We start from the raw sequence: 14698 nt of genomic DNA on the forward strand, positions 1-14698 counted from the left end.
TTTCTGGAGAGTCCTCTGGGCCAAACCCCATGCAGGGTGCTTTATATATGCTGTCCCTTAAACCCTTACAGTGACCCCTTGTGACGCGGGACTGTCCCCATTTTACAGGTAAAGACCAGGCAGTGGAAATGATCGCTGAAAACACACAGCAGGTGGGAGAGGGGAGTTAGGACCCGAGGCCATGCTGCGTGACTCTTTGCTCTGTGGCCTCCGGAGCCTGGAGTCGAGGTCTTCGGACCCCCAGTGTCCCCTCAAACCAAGCAGAAGTTTCTGTGTTCAGTGGGTCATCCCGCCCATCCCCCTGTCTCCAGGCAGCACTATATCTAAATCCCCAGACAGAATCCAAACTTTATGAAGTCCACGCCGAGGAAGTTCACCACCACCCCGGTCTGGCCTGGCTGATGTTAACCGCCCCCCACAGTAAGATCTTCTGTCAACCTAACCTAAACCCCCTTGGCTTCATACATGACCCCTTTCTTCTGGCTCCCCTCTCCTGGGCAAGGCCAGCTGGAGAGTTTCCAACAAGGTTCCGGCACCAAGATGCTCGGTTGAACCGGGAAGGGAGAGAAGCCCGGCACCGTGTGCCCCTACAGTTCACCGCACACCCGAGAACCCCAGTTCCCAAAGCTGGTGCTGGGTCAGCTCCTCGGGACCCCGTCCACCAAGGTGATTTATGGGCTCCGTCCCAGGAGACAGCGGGGATCAAGAGCAGCCACCGTCAGGCTGAGGCGGGGTGGGACGGGAAGAGGAGGCCTGCGGGGGCACAGGGGTCCTCAGGAGTGTGGGGGTGGGGGGGTGAGGGGCGACAGGGGGCAGAGACCCAGACACTCCAGATGTGGGTAGGACATAGGATGGGGACGTAGCTAGAGGCAGAGAGGCCACCCGCGTGCTGGCCCATAGCTGGGAGAACAGTGAAGACGGGTGGGGGTGGGGGCGTGCGTGAAGGTCAGCGGTGCAGAAACCCACCTCGGGAGTCCCCACTTCTCTTTCTTCCAAAGACAAAGGCAACATGAACAGGACAGCTGGTGAGAGCCATTTAGCTGAGTTTGTTTCGCTGCAGACGCCCCTGGAACCTGGCTGGAGTGACAACCTCAGGGCGCCTGGGGGGCTCTGGCAGTGAAGCGACTGACTCCCAGTTTCTGCTCAGGTCATGATGTCAGGATCGTGAGGTCAAGCCCCAGCCTTGGGCTCCGACCTCAGGGCAGAGTCGGCTTGGGATTCTCTCTCCCTCTCCCTCTACCTGCTCATCCTCTCTCTCGCTCTCTCTCTCTCTCTGGTGAAATATAAATAAATCAGTCTCTAAGAAAAAGAAAGAAAGAAATCGCAGCCGAGCAGGTCTCCCTACCGGCTCTCCAGTGTAGGAAGCCATGGCAGAGATCAGAATTACGTGTCCCGCCCAGCGAGCTGGACACCCTCGCTCCCTGGTTCCTGTGTCTGTCCCCACAGCTTCCCGGCTTGCTGCTGGTGCCCTCGCCTTAGACTTTTCTTGCTCAGTAGTTCGAGTCCTCTTGCCTCCCTCCTGGGCGATCCTCCTCCCTGGGAGCTGCTCTCTCAGCCAGCCTCGGGGCCCCTGGCCTTTGCTACCCCTTCACAAAAGCTCTCCCTACTTGCCTCCTCCTGGACTGTCCCCCTGGCTCCCCATCTTTCAGCTGGCCTTGGCCTCAGTCTCTAATGCCCACCGACCACAGGTGCTCTGACCCTGCCCTGCGGAGTAGGTCCAGGCAGCCTTGGGAGTGGGAGATGGGGGTCTCCCAGCTGAGAGCTGCCACAGGAGAGGGAGCCCCCACATCTCCCTGGGCGGCAGGCAGCCTGGCACAAAGGCGAGGCAGCCCCCGTAGTTAGGGGAGACAGAGCAGGCAACAGGGTCTTCCTTTTTTCAGGAAGCCACCACGGAGATGTCCCTGCTGCCCCTCAACGTAGCCGAAACCCAGCCAGCAGGGAAGGCGCTCTGGGCATGTCCCCGGCCTGCAGAGGAGGACTCGGGGCCCCCGACTTACACACACTCACACCTTGGGGATGCCAGCTTCTTCCCCACAACCATGGAAGCAGGAGGAAGAATGGCTCGATGGTCCCGAGAGAGGAGGAAAGGGATTTGTTCCCAGTACACTGTGTTGGCCCGAAAACCAGCCCATCTCCTCAGGCGGGAACTCAGGGCCACGCCAGCCCATCTGTTCGCCAGGCTCCTGTGATCTCTTTGTTTCCCGCCTTCTTTGCACCCTCCTTGATGGATGAGCCGAGGAAAGACGATCTCTGCTCATTTAACTTACTTTGAAGCTGATTCGAGTTGTTTCTATAACAAATTAGTCCACCTGCTTCCACGGGGGCTCTGGTGGGGGCAGGGAGTGGGGCGTACTTCCCCAGTGGGGAGATGGCCCCAGAAGCCAGGCAGGAGGAGCATCGCCACTGAGCACCATGTATAAGCTAATCATGTATGTGTGCTACATACGCTCTCTATACCCATGAGCCCTATGTGTGCATAACATGTGAATTGCATATGTCCTATGTAGAGTACATATGCACAGATACACACTGCATGTGTACTCTTTGCTCTAGACTGAATGTGTCCCCCCCAAATCCCTATGTTGAACTAATTCCCGCTGGGCCTGTATTAGGAGGTGAGGCCGCTGGGCAGCGATTAGGTAATGAGGGAGATCACTGTGTCTAGCCCCACACCCTTCTCCAGACCCAGCTTCTCCCCTGCACCTCTTATCCAGGCTCTGCCACCTAGAAATGCTCACCCAGGAACCCCCCGATCAGGTATGGGGCAACGTGGGCCCCGAGGACCCAGGCCGGGGCCACCCAAGCCTGGATCCTGATCCTGGCTCTGCCAGTGTTTGGCTCTGTGACCTTAGGCAAATGGCTGGATGTCTCTGAATCCCTGTTTCCTGGGCTGACGACAGGGGTAATGGGAGATTCCAACTGTGAGGTCACAGAGACCCATCCTAGGGTTGGGTGAGGCTCAGCAGCTCGCAGACTTCTGAGGAGGGTTTTCAAAGACCTTTTGTCTTGGAAGTGTAGATGTGTCTAGAGTCGCGGAACTCAGCTGGAGGATCAGCGCTCAGAGAAGGGACAGGGCTGGGGGGCAGCAGGCCGGGTGAGAGGTAGGGGCTGGATTTAGAGACAGGCTAAGCTGGGGGTAGAGGCCCAGCGGGGAGGGGCTCCACGGAGGAGGGGACAGCAGCAGGGGCTTCAGGCAGGCAATGGAGAGGGGAGGACAGCCACACGCTGGGCCACTGAGGGACCCTATCAAGGCGACTGGGTCAGGGTGAGAAGCCAGAGCCTCGGGTGGAGACAGAGCTGCCCACAGCACCCCAACTTCACAGTTACTGAAAGCTACTGTCTGCTGGGGACAAGAGGTCTTGGGAGGTGACAGGCTGTGTTTTCCCGAGAAATCACAGTGACAGGAGATCTGATCAGGAGAGAACAGCTCAACTCTGCTTCTGTCAGCAGCCCTGCTGGCTCCCTGGGGCCCCCCCACCATGCCCACTCCAGGGCTAGAGCAAAGCCCGGTGTGTGGTGGGGTCTGATCCAGGCCTTCCTAGCTGCCCCCAAGCAGCCTACACCCTTCCCATCCCCCACTCTCTCCCCCGCTCACCGACGCGACGCGCTCACGGGTCTAGGCCTCCGGGTCAGTGTGGTGAACGGAGAGTCTCTGTCCTCTGGAGCTGACATTCCAGGGGAGGGGGATCTACAAACGAGTGAATGAAAGGAAATGAGAGGAAGAGCAGTTCAGGGGCGCCCAGGGCTCTGTTCAACAAGGAGGTCAAGAGAGAGCTCTCCCGGGGGTGACGTTTGTGCCCAGACCTAAACGATGACAGGCTGTCAGCCTTGAGAGGATCTCAGGAAAGCGTGTGTCAGACAGAAGGGACAGCAAGGGCAAAGGTAGGGACATGGCATCGAGCCTGGGCTGTAGGGGGCAGAAAGGGCAGAGAGGCTGGCCTGGTGGGCAGGTGGAGGAGGGGTCACGGCACGGGAAGACACTGGAGAAGGAAGAGGGGCCAGACCAGGCGCAGGACAGGAAGACGACGTTGGGTTTGTTTGGTAAGCAGCAGAAGAAGCGACTGGCAGCTTTCAGCAGTTTTGTTCTCCCAAAATCACTCTGGTCACCGGGCCGTGGGGGAGGAGGAGGCCGGCCGCGGTGCAGGGCGGTGGGGAACCTCACCAGTGGGGAAGGGAGGGAGACCCCGGGATTCAGGTCTGTGGCGCAGGTTCAGCAGACTGAGCGGACAGAGATGGTCTTGGCCTCCCAGCAAGGACGAAGAGTGCGGCCTTTCTTTCCGTCGCCGCCAGTCTGGGGGCTATGTTCTTGGCGGTTCCTCTGCCTCCCCAGGCTGAGCCTCACGCGCTCCCAGCTGGGTGAAGAAGCCATATCTTCGGTTCCCTAGAGGGAAGAAGAGACGGACCTCGGCTCCAGCTCAGGGGAGACACTCCCACTCTGCTCCTAGCAGCACCAAGAAGCTCAACCCATTTTGCAGAGGAGAATGAAAGCAAAGGGTTCGGATTATTCTTGGCTTCTGTGTTGGGCCTAGAGCTCCCGCTCCTCCCAGGAGTACTGAGGAACGGGTGGGAACTCAAGACTGCCGCCCGCAGCCTGCGTGTGATCTCCAGCTCTGCCAGATGCAAACTGTGTGACCTCGAAAAAAACGACTTACCTCTCTGAGCCTCTCCACTTAAATAAGCCCTTCATGTATTCAGCTAATACTTAGTGAGCATCTACTATGTGCCAGGACTCAGAGGGGTTGCTGGGGACGTTGTAGCAAACAAGAGGAATTTACAGTCTCAGAGGGAAGCCAGGTGACAAGTCAATTCCCACCACGACTTGGGATCCATGCTGAGAGGGAGAGATAGGGGTGCAACAGATGATTATTAGGAAGGGGGTCCGATCCAGAGAATGTGGTTGTGAGGTGGAAATGAGATCATATCACCTGCTGCAGGCCAGGGCCCAGTGCCCTCTAGCCATTCTTGCTAGAGACTCCGAGAAAGGGTGAGAGAATCAGAATGGGCCTTCGGCTACCAGCCCAGAGCTGGCCAAAGCAGAGGGTAGGGACAACCGGAGCCTGCTTTCTCCCCTGCCACAGGCCAGATCTCAGAACTGGCCCCCCAATTTAACCCTAGGTCTGGTGCTCATCCCATTTCCTGGAGTCGGAGAAGGACAGGGGACTCTCAGGCCCCTCCTCCCATGACAGCCCCTCTGGGCCCAGATGATGGGACATGGGGGACAGTGGCTCCTCACAGAGTCTCTCTTGGAGAATCCGTCTCTCGAGGTTCCAGATAGAAATTGTAAAAACATCTGTTGCCCCTGCTTATCCAGGGCTGGAAACCCCTCTGAGACCCTTCCTGGGGACAGCTGGAGGAAGACACAGGGCCCCTCCTGCAGTGGGACTCAGCCCTGCCTCCTGCTCTTGCCCCTGCCTCCAGCCAGCCTTGTGCTGTGGTCATGAAGATGCTTTATAACCCACTCGGTGGGGAGGAAGTTTGACAGGGCTCCGGCGCTGGCAGGTGGGCTGCCCGGAGCTTCTACCAGCCCGCCCTGCTCAGTGGGGAGCTTGCTTCTCCCTCTCCCTCTGCAGCTCCCCCTGCGTATGCACTAGCGTGCTCTCTCTCGCTCTCTCTCTCTCTCTCTCTCTGCCAAATAAATAAATAAAATCTTTAAAAACAAAACAAAAAACCCTACCAGCCCAGAAAGGAGGAGCTGGCATCTTTTGGAGGTTTAGAGCTGGGACAAGAGGGGACAGCTGGATATCAGCCTGAAATGGCCCTTCTCTGTGGGTGCCTCTGCTGCCCGCCCAAGGAACAGGAGAGATGGGTTCAGGCTCCCTTGAGAAACCCCCGCCTGCCCCCAGGATCACCCCAGTCCCACCTCAGCTCCACTTCTGTCCCCTCCACCTCTCCAGCCCTCCCCGAACTCCTCTCCCTCCTAGAGCAGGAGAGACACACACGGGCTCCTTGAAAGTCATCCCAGACCCCCAGGGGGACCCCTGATCTTTTCTCGGCATCTCCGTTTCCTGGGGTCTCCTTTGCCCTTTTCAAAAAATTAATAGACTATTTTTTAGAGCGTTTGGGGTCTTAGAGAAATATTCACGAGAAAGTGCAGAGAGTTCCCGTATATTCCCTCTCCCCCTGCCCCCAGTTGTCCCTTTTATTAACATCTTGCATTAGTGTGGTCCTTTACCCTTTCCAGATCCCAAGCTGGGGCCCCAGTGTCCTGCTGTGGTTCTGCCCCCCACCCCCGCTGTCAAATCTAGCGCCAGGTAACTGACGCACCAGGTGCCGGATGTGAATACGGCCTTCCCCAGGCTTGCCCTCGCTTTCCCCCGTGCCCGGCTCATACTACCTAGTCTCCCAGCCCCTACGCACCTAGAAAGACGGACCAATGAAAGTACAGGAGGAAGAGGCTTTGGTTTGGGACACCCCAACCATTCTTGATCTGCAAGGTCTGGCCCCAACCACCTCCTCCTCTGAGGACCCCAGCCAAGTGAGGGACAGTGCTGGGTCTGAGCGGGACAGAGCACAGAAGAAACACTGGCCTCCCTCTGGTCCTTCGGACTTCTCGTAAGAAGTTAATAAAATTGCAGGCAAGGATGACCCAGAGGACATGATTTACTCAGGCTGGGGAAAAGCTTTCAATAAGGTCCCTCCATAAAAGGCCATTAAGGGAGTGGAATAACCACCAGCCAAGGGGCAAGTGTTATGGATTCCTGAGTGGTTTAAGCAGAGGAATTAAAGAGGCATTCGGAGCCGAGAGACGTTATTAATAACCACACTGGGCACTTGTAAAGGTTTTTCATCCCAGCTAGCTTTGCAAGCACTACCTTCCCAGTGCTCAGGTCTCTGGTGGAGATGGAAGGAACAAGAAGCTGGAGGAAGAGCTCACTCCACTTTTAAGCTGGACAAGGGCACGGACCGGGCTGGAGTCTTGGAGCTTCAGGGTCCCTGGAAGGTCCTGAGTGACATACTTGCCAGTGCTGAAGGATGAGCCTCTGGAGGGAAGGGCCAGCTCTGGGCAGGGAGTGGGGAGCTTGGGGCTGAGAACCCCAAGCTGAGGGATCACGGCTGAGGGATCACGGAATGTTTGCAGCCAGGGCTGCAGGGATCACGGAATGTTTGCAGCCAGTAGGAGCAGAGAATCTGCATAGCCCATCCAGAGGCTCCAGGAGAGGAAGAATTCCCCAGGGAAGATGAGGCTACACCCTGGTCTCTTTCTAGTTTGTTCATTAGGATTCTTCTGGAGCCTGGACATAAGCCTAAAGAAGCCTGAACCTCACCTTCTGTTCGGGCTGACCCATCCCTCTTGGACCTCCTGGATGAAGAGTCCAACATCCAAAAGGTCCCACATCCTCTTCCTGACCCCTGTTTTAAGGCTCAGTCCAAGCAACACCACCTCCAGGAAGCCCTCCCAGCCCTCACCCTGACTTTGCCCCTCTATGACGATGTAGAGCAAGACCCCCAATTACAGAAGTTTCCAGGGTCTAGGGTCACACATGAATCCCAGTCTCCGCTTTGGGTCTTCCTAGGCCTGTGCTCCTAGAGACAGCTGAGCAGAGAGAGGTCCTCAGAGAGCCACCCGGTGGGCTGAATTCAGAGCAGGACCGCCTGACACCTGCACCCCAGCCCTGCCCAGTTCCCTTCTCTGTAAGTTCTCCTTCCCAGAATTTATCTCTCCTGCTAAAATTAGCATTCCTTTTAAATGTTTTCACACTCTCAAATTGTTCCTTAAATGTGCATATTAACTGGGAAAACGACTTGCCTTCGCTATTTCACCCAGTCTCACATTAATCTCCACACAACCCCATCACACTTAATATGGCTGGTCCTTTCTGCTCAGCCTCATAAACTCCGGGGCAACTCCAGATCAGTCCCCGGTGCCCAAGGGCTTATAGCCACAGAGGGACAGGTGCCACCTGGAGGCCTAGGGGAGGCAGCCCTGCCTCACTGGACTTGAAATCCACAAGCGGAAACCCCAGGGAAGGGACCTGCGTTGGCCACCCCTTTCTGAGTTACTCCTAGTACCCCCGGCTTCACCTTCCTTATTCTATAGGAGAGGAAGCTGAGAATGTGACGAGTCAGGTCACTTGCTGGAGCCGAACCTGAGATCTAAACTCTGGACAGTCCAGCTCCAAAGCCCAAGCCCTTGGCCGCCACTGTGGTAGTCTTAGGAAGTAGCTTGTGGAAAGAAGGTGCTAGGCCAGAGGTGGTCCGGGGATGTGGTTTGGTCACTGATGGACTACATGACCTTAGATAAGGACGACTGGAGGATAAGAGAATATTTTTACTTAGAGCTCTTCATGTACAATAATCTTCATGACAACCCTACGAGGTAGATACTCTTACCAGCCTTCTATAGAAAGTTGATGCACAGAGAGGTTGAGTCACTTGCCCAAGGACAAACAGCTAATACATAGTTTACTAATACATAGTAAACTCACATGGCAATGCCCCCTCAGCTATGACAGGTGAAGACCATCCTCACCCCTACTCTTCCAGGAGGCCCCCCCGCCATTAACAGCTGGAAACTTCTTGTTCTGAGTCCCGTGTAACTTTCAGATCAGACTTTACATCTTCACAGACTGCACAGATCCCATCTGGCCAAGTGAAGCTGTCATAGAGCAAGGACCATCCCCCGCCCCCAGGCTCCACACCACACCCCACCAACCCAACCACTACTTGGTGAGAGCCCCCTGGGGCAATGGCCATGACATCCCTGAGTGCTTGTGGCTTCCCCTTGGTCGTTCCTTGCTGGGATTCTCTGGGTTCTTTCCCCGGGACTCCCTGCCCCATTGGCAAGTTGGGACATCCCCTCTGAATCCACCTAGGTCTAGGACACAGGTCAAGGGCATTGTCCAAGGGCTTCAGGCCTGGGTATTCCTGTCCCCACAAGGAACATGCCAACGGGACCGATGACCCAGAAGCACCCTCTTTCTCCCAGGCCCCTCTGCTACTGACTAATGTTCCGGGGTCCCCACCATTGGGCTTGAAGGCAAGAGTGCCCAGGGCAGTGATTTGTCTTCCTTGGAATCTGTAGCCCGTCCCCTCCCTCTGCCCCTCTACCCTCTCCCACCGCGGGTCACAGGGACTCAGGATTCCTGCCTTTGCTCCAGTCCTGAGGGTAGGCGGGAGGCGGGCCAGAGGTGGGCCGAGGCCATGTGGCTAGGGCAGGAGAGGGGTCCTCACCGCCTCACGGGGATACAGCAGTCCTGGGGGCTCCCCGATGTGGTTTACCAGACAGCGACAACCTTTAATGTCTGCTCTGCTATCATCTCCTTTATCTTAATACAATCTTTTCCTGTTGAACTCTCCAGAGTCCCAACTGCTATTTTCAATGGAGGGATTTTTTTTTTTTTATTACGACTTGATACTGTGATTACCGCAGAGCCCTCAGTCTTTGTGGAGGGGAAATTAATAAGTTTTTCTTAAGCACTCTGCACGGGCCCTGCATACTGATGAGGCCAGGCCAGCTCGCCCACGGCAGGAGCCAATTATCAGTGTGGCCTCTCGCCTGATACCCAGCCGTTCCCACGTCTGCGGGAGCTGGCCGGGCCCTGGGTACCGGCTGGGGGACCTGTCTCTCTGGCCGTGGCTGAACATCCCATGAGGACTCAGGAGTCTGTTTTGCTCCATTCCTGGCCGTGTCTTGGGGCAGGAATTACAGCTGTGGAATCCCAGAACTAGACGAGAATTTGTTCTTCTCTTCTGTTACAGATGGAGAAACTGAGGCTAAGCAGGATGTGACCGGCCTCAGTCAAACACTCCTAGTGGTGGAGTTGGGGCTCTCCCTCCTGGACGGTGTCCAGGCTCACCCACTGGCTTCCATCCCAGGAGGATGTGTTCTCCGGTTGAAGCTTGCTACACACCCCACCCCCCTGCTGCCTTTGTCCCTTCTAACTGGGTGGAAGGATTGACAGGGGAGGTCTCTTGCCCCCATAGGGAGAGTGGGTGGAAACACAGCCCTATCCCCACCAGCCCTATCCCCACCAGCCCTATCCCCACAGCCCTCTCCCAACACCAGTCATGCCTGGCTGAGTCGGGGGAAGCGCCCCGTAGAGCGTCCTGCCAGCCCGCTGCCTACTCAGAGAAGGGTGGCAGTGAATGAATTAAGCAACCACCACCCCTGTCTCCCAACCCAGGCCATCCACTCAGCCACACTGGGGAGGTGGAAGGGCGGGGTGAGGCTGATGCCACGACCCAAGACTAGGGCAGTCTTGGCAGTAACGGTCCTTGAGGAACCGGGAGACCTGGACGTGGTCTCAGAATTGCCCTGGAAAGTAGAAGAAAGTTCCTAGGTTGGCTCTGAGAAGACAGCCCTGCCCAGGTGCCCCCACCCAGCCGCACTGATGCAGGGCAGTATCGGGTGCAAGACGGGGGAGGGTCAGACAGCAGGAGAAGACGGTCAATCACAAGGAAGTTTTGCTCCTCCTGGGGTCACGGGAGAAATGAGAGCAGTCAAAGGAAGCTCGGGTTGGAGGCTGGAAACCATCTCCTAGGATGGGGACCTGGGCTTCTCCGGCTGCAGGGCCGAACCTGCTGGTCTTGATGTCTTTGCTCTGCCTAAAATGGGTTTAGACTGCCAGGCCTTGACTTCTGGCCTCGACTTCTGTTCAGTCTCCATGTTTGCATGAGTCTCCGGCTTCTCTCAGGTGGCAGGATAAAGACTCCGGGCCACCTGTCACCTACAGCCGGGAGGGGAGACACACAAGGTTTGGGGAAGAGAAGAAGCACCAGATCCCAAGTCCTCCTATTACAAGGCCTGAGGCACATGGCAGGGTGGGGGTGGGGGTCAGGCTTTCATGGACTCTTCATTCCTTCATTCCCGCATTCATTATTCATTCATTCAACAGAGCTGCTGAGAAGGTCCCTGCCCTTCAGGGCACTCATGTTCTACAGCCCGGAAGGTGGCCATGAAACAGGGAGCCACACAAAATGGCTTCAGCCAGGCAAAGGGATAGAGGGGTGGGGGAAGGGGAAGGAACAAGAGATCGGGGATTCTCTGCCCTGTGCAGCGGTGACTCAGAGAACGGGAAGGTCTACCCTTCCCGACCAGCAAGGTGTGGCCCCACAACTCTTCAACAGTGGGGATAGATGCGAATTCTCAAATTCTCCTCCCCTTGTCGCCAGCAGAAGCAGCAGATAGGTCCCAAGCAGGCATGGTGATAAGCAGATAAGTCGCTGGGCCACCAGTGAGGAAGCTCCGCAGGCACCTGTCGGGGTCGAGGGGAGGGAGCAGACACTGGGGCTGAGCTCTGACAATGGAGTGACAGCACATTACTCTTCTAAGTAAATTAAACCCATTCATCACTGTAATTAGCAGAGCAGCTCAGCTGAGCTAGTGCAATGCTGGCCCAGACCCCCCGCCCCCCATGGACTGGGTGACCTCCCCACAACTGACCATGGAGGGAAGGCTTGGGGGCCAGCCACCAGGCGTGGTGGGAGAAGGATGGAGAATGGGGCCCAGGGTACTCTGAGCACAGAAGAGGCTACTGTCCCTTCCACATCTCTCCCTATGGCCTCTTTGGATTGCCTAAGTGGCCACGTTCCACTAGCATGTGAGCATCCTGAGACAGGGACATTGTTTGCCTGGCTCCCTGGTAGCCCGTCCCGGCGTCTAGAAGCACCTGGCACACAGGAGATGCTGGTAGAGTGTGTGTGGGCTGAGTACACACGTGCATGTACGCTCCCTCCTTCCTGGGCATCTGTGCAAACTGGTCACTCTGCTTGGAACACTTTGCATTTTGCCTTGCTGACTCCTTAGCTCTTCTGGCTCTCAGCTTAGAAGTTCCCCCTCCTCTGAGATGCCTTCCTGACCCCCAGGTAGAGTTTTAAGTACATCCTTTTTGCCCCTGGGTCTCCTGCCCCTTTGTAGAACTTAACACACAACACGGTAATTGCTTGGGTTTGGGTTTTTTTATATATATATTTATTTTATTTATTTGAGGGGAGAGGGAGAGAGAATCCTCAACCCGACTCCCGGCTGAGCGTGACCTGGGGCTCAATCCCAGGACCCTGAGATCACGACCTAAGTTGAAACCAAGAATCAGAGGCTTAACTGACTGAGCCACCCAGGCGCCCCAAATTACATCTATCCTTTCTTTATGCATCTCTCCCCTCCCCACTCTTCAACAAGACCAACCACTCCATGACATGAGGGGCAGTGTCTGGGTCACCATGGTCTGTATCTCCAAGGCTTAGCCCAGTGCCTATATATAGTAGGTAGGTGCTCACTAAATGTTTTTGCATGAGTCAGTGAATCAATAAACGAGGGATGGAAAAGCTGCTGCTGGATTGCTGAGTCACAAGTGCTCTTCTCTGACTTGGAGGGGACTTGAGCGGCACCAGCCAGGGACGTGGGAGGAAAGGCAGAGCCTCAGCCCACCGCCCTGGATGCTTGGGGCTCCATTTCCAGCCCCTTGCCTCTCCCCAGCCTTCGGCTTTAATAATGGAGACGCAGAGCGCACAAACCAGAGCATCTCAGTCTCCAGTGGGACCATACTGTCAGGACATCCGGGCCTCCATAAGGCTCTTGGCAAGGCATCCCCGGGGTCCTCTACAGGACCCCACCCCTCAGCACCCAAGAAGGCACAAGGCAACGCTGGGAGCTCCCTCTAGCGGCAGACAGGCCATGTGGCTCCGCTAGGCTTGCTTGCGCCTGGGATGGGCCTGCAGGGGTCCCGAAAGGTGAGGTGGCCTCAGGGAACAGACAATATTCGTCCTTTGACGGTGACATCACGTGAAAGTGCTCAGGAACCTGGGAGATGCCGCCCAGATGTAAGTGGGAGCAAGGGGAAACTGTACGAGGTGGGACTGCAGGAGGGTTTGCCGAGTCTCTCGGGGCGGGTGGACTGGAAGAGAGGCAGGGACCAGGAGCTGAAACCGTGTCCTCGAGAGGTCCCTCATTGGGCATGTGGGAAGCGACTGGGGAGGGCAATCTCTTCTTGAGAAGTGCCTCTGTGGGCTCAGTGGGGGGGCCTCTGGGTCAGCACAGCAGAGCGAGCCTATTTCCATTACTTTACCTCTCCGAGCCTGTCTCTTCACCAGCAAAATGGGATAATACGTACCTGGCGGGTGTGGAGCTTAAGGGAGACAAAGCAGGAGAGGCTCCTGGCACATAACTAGTACTCCATGTCTACCAGACCTAGTAAGCCCCCACCAACCCACGGACAATGGAACTGGGGGCCCCATTTAGGCCCTGCACCCTGACATGGACAGCCTCCTGGGCTTCATCGTTTTTCTTCTCCCCTAAACTAAAAGTCACAACGACGATGATCTTGGGTAAACAGTCCTGACCCCTGACTTTTTCCTCTGAGCAAGATCTGAGGGAGTGATAGGCGTATGGCTTGAGCCCTTTAAGGACGACACTCTTCCCTGAGTACTGGGGCCCAAGCATCTCCCAATGCAGGTGGGAAGGTTACTGGACGAAGAAGAGAAGGACTATGACCTTGCTGGGATCCCCAGAGTTCAGGGCATGTCAGTTACTTCCGCAGCCTGGCCCCGCAGTTTCCTTCCAGAAAGCACTGCGCGGGGTGTCTAGGTGGTCCTGGGGAGGCTATCAATCAAGTGCCCTGCGCGATGGTGATTGGTCCAAGTGTGGTCATGTGACCTGAGCAAAGCCAACTGGATCCCTTACCAGAATGCGAGGGGCGGGAGGGCAGAAATTTTGCAGAAATGGGTCAGCACCTGTCCCGAGGTAGGGGTTTCATAAATAGTCCCGGAGTGTAGGAATCTGATAGAGTTGCCAGGTGGGTGGGGGGAGGGTGTTGTGTGTAGTCGGTCTCGGGCACCAAGAGGACGAGTTAGGGTATACAGATCTTACATGTATTAGGCATAGGTGACTCCTCCTGGCAGAGGAATTAGGAAGACTGCCCCTTGGGCCATCGCTGCTTTGCATATCAGGGCACAGAGCTTGGCAAGCAGCTGTTGGGTGCATTTCGGTTCCCACTCAGTCCTTAGCCGGGAGGGTTGGAGCAGAGCCCACACCGCCAACGGATGTAGCCCCCACCACCACCCCCACCCTACCAGGAGGATGGAAGAGAGAGCTGCTGGTGAATGAGGTCCAGAGACAGACAGCCTGAGCCCTGATGACGTCATCTTATCCCTAGCTCCACCAGCAGACTCCCCAGCACTGCCGTCAAAAAAAGCCCCTCTTTTGCTTAAGCTACTTACTCGCTACGGAAATGTCCTGATCAAGATGAGCAGCCAAGTCTTGACCTTGAAGTTGCTGAGATCCTTAGGTACCTGGATCCAGTCCCTCCAAACCCCATCCCTCCCACGGACAGGAAGGGCACCAAGCCAAGAATCAGTGGCTTTTAGGAACTGCCCATGAACCAAAGAAGTGGACTTGGGTTTTTTTTTCTAAGACCTTATTCCTTTATCCGACAGGGAGAGACACAGTGAGAGAGGGAACACAAGCAGGGGGAGTGGGAGAGGGAGAAGCAGGCTTCCCACCAAGCAGGGAGCCTGACATGGGGCTCGATCCCAGGACCATGACCTGAGCCAAAGGCAGACGCTTAACAACTGAGCCGTCCAGGCAACCCTGGACCTGATTTCTAGCTCGGCTGCATGGTCCCTGGTGCCAGCTGGCCCAGATTCGGATCACAGCTTCATTACTTACAATCCCTGTAACCTGGGGCAATTACTTAACCTCCCTGGGCTTTTGTCTCCTCATCTGCGAAATGGGGATAATAGCAGTCCCTACTTCCCAGGGTGG

Source organism: Mustela erminea, chromosome 10 (genome assembly GCF_009829155.1).
Source record: "Mustela erminea isolate mMusErm1 chromosome 10, mMusErm1.Pri, whole genome shotgun sequence".
In the NCBI taxonomy this organism is placed as follows: domain Eukaryota; kingdom Metazoa; phylum Chordata; class Mammalia; order Carnivora; family Mustelidae; genus Mustela; species Mustela erminea.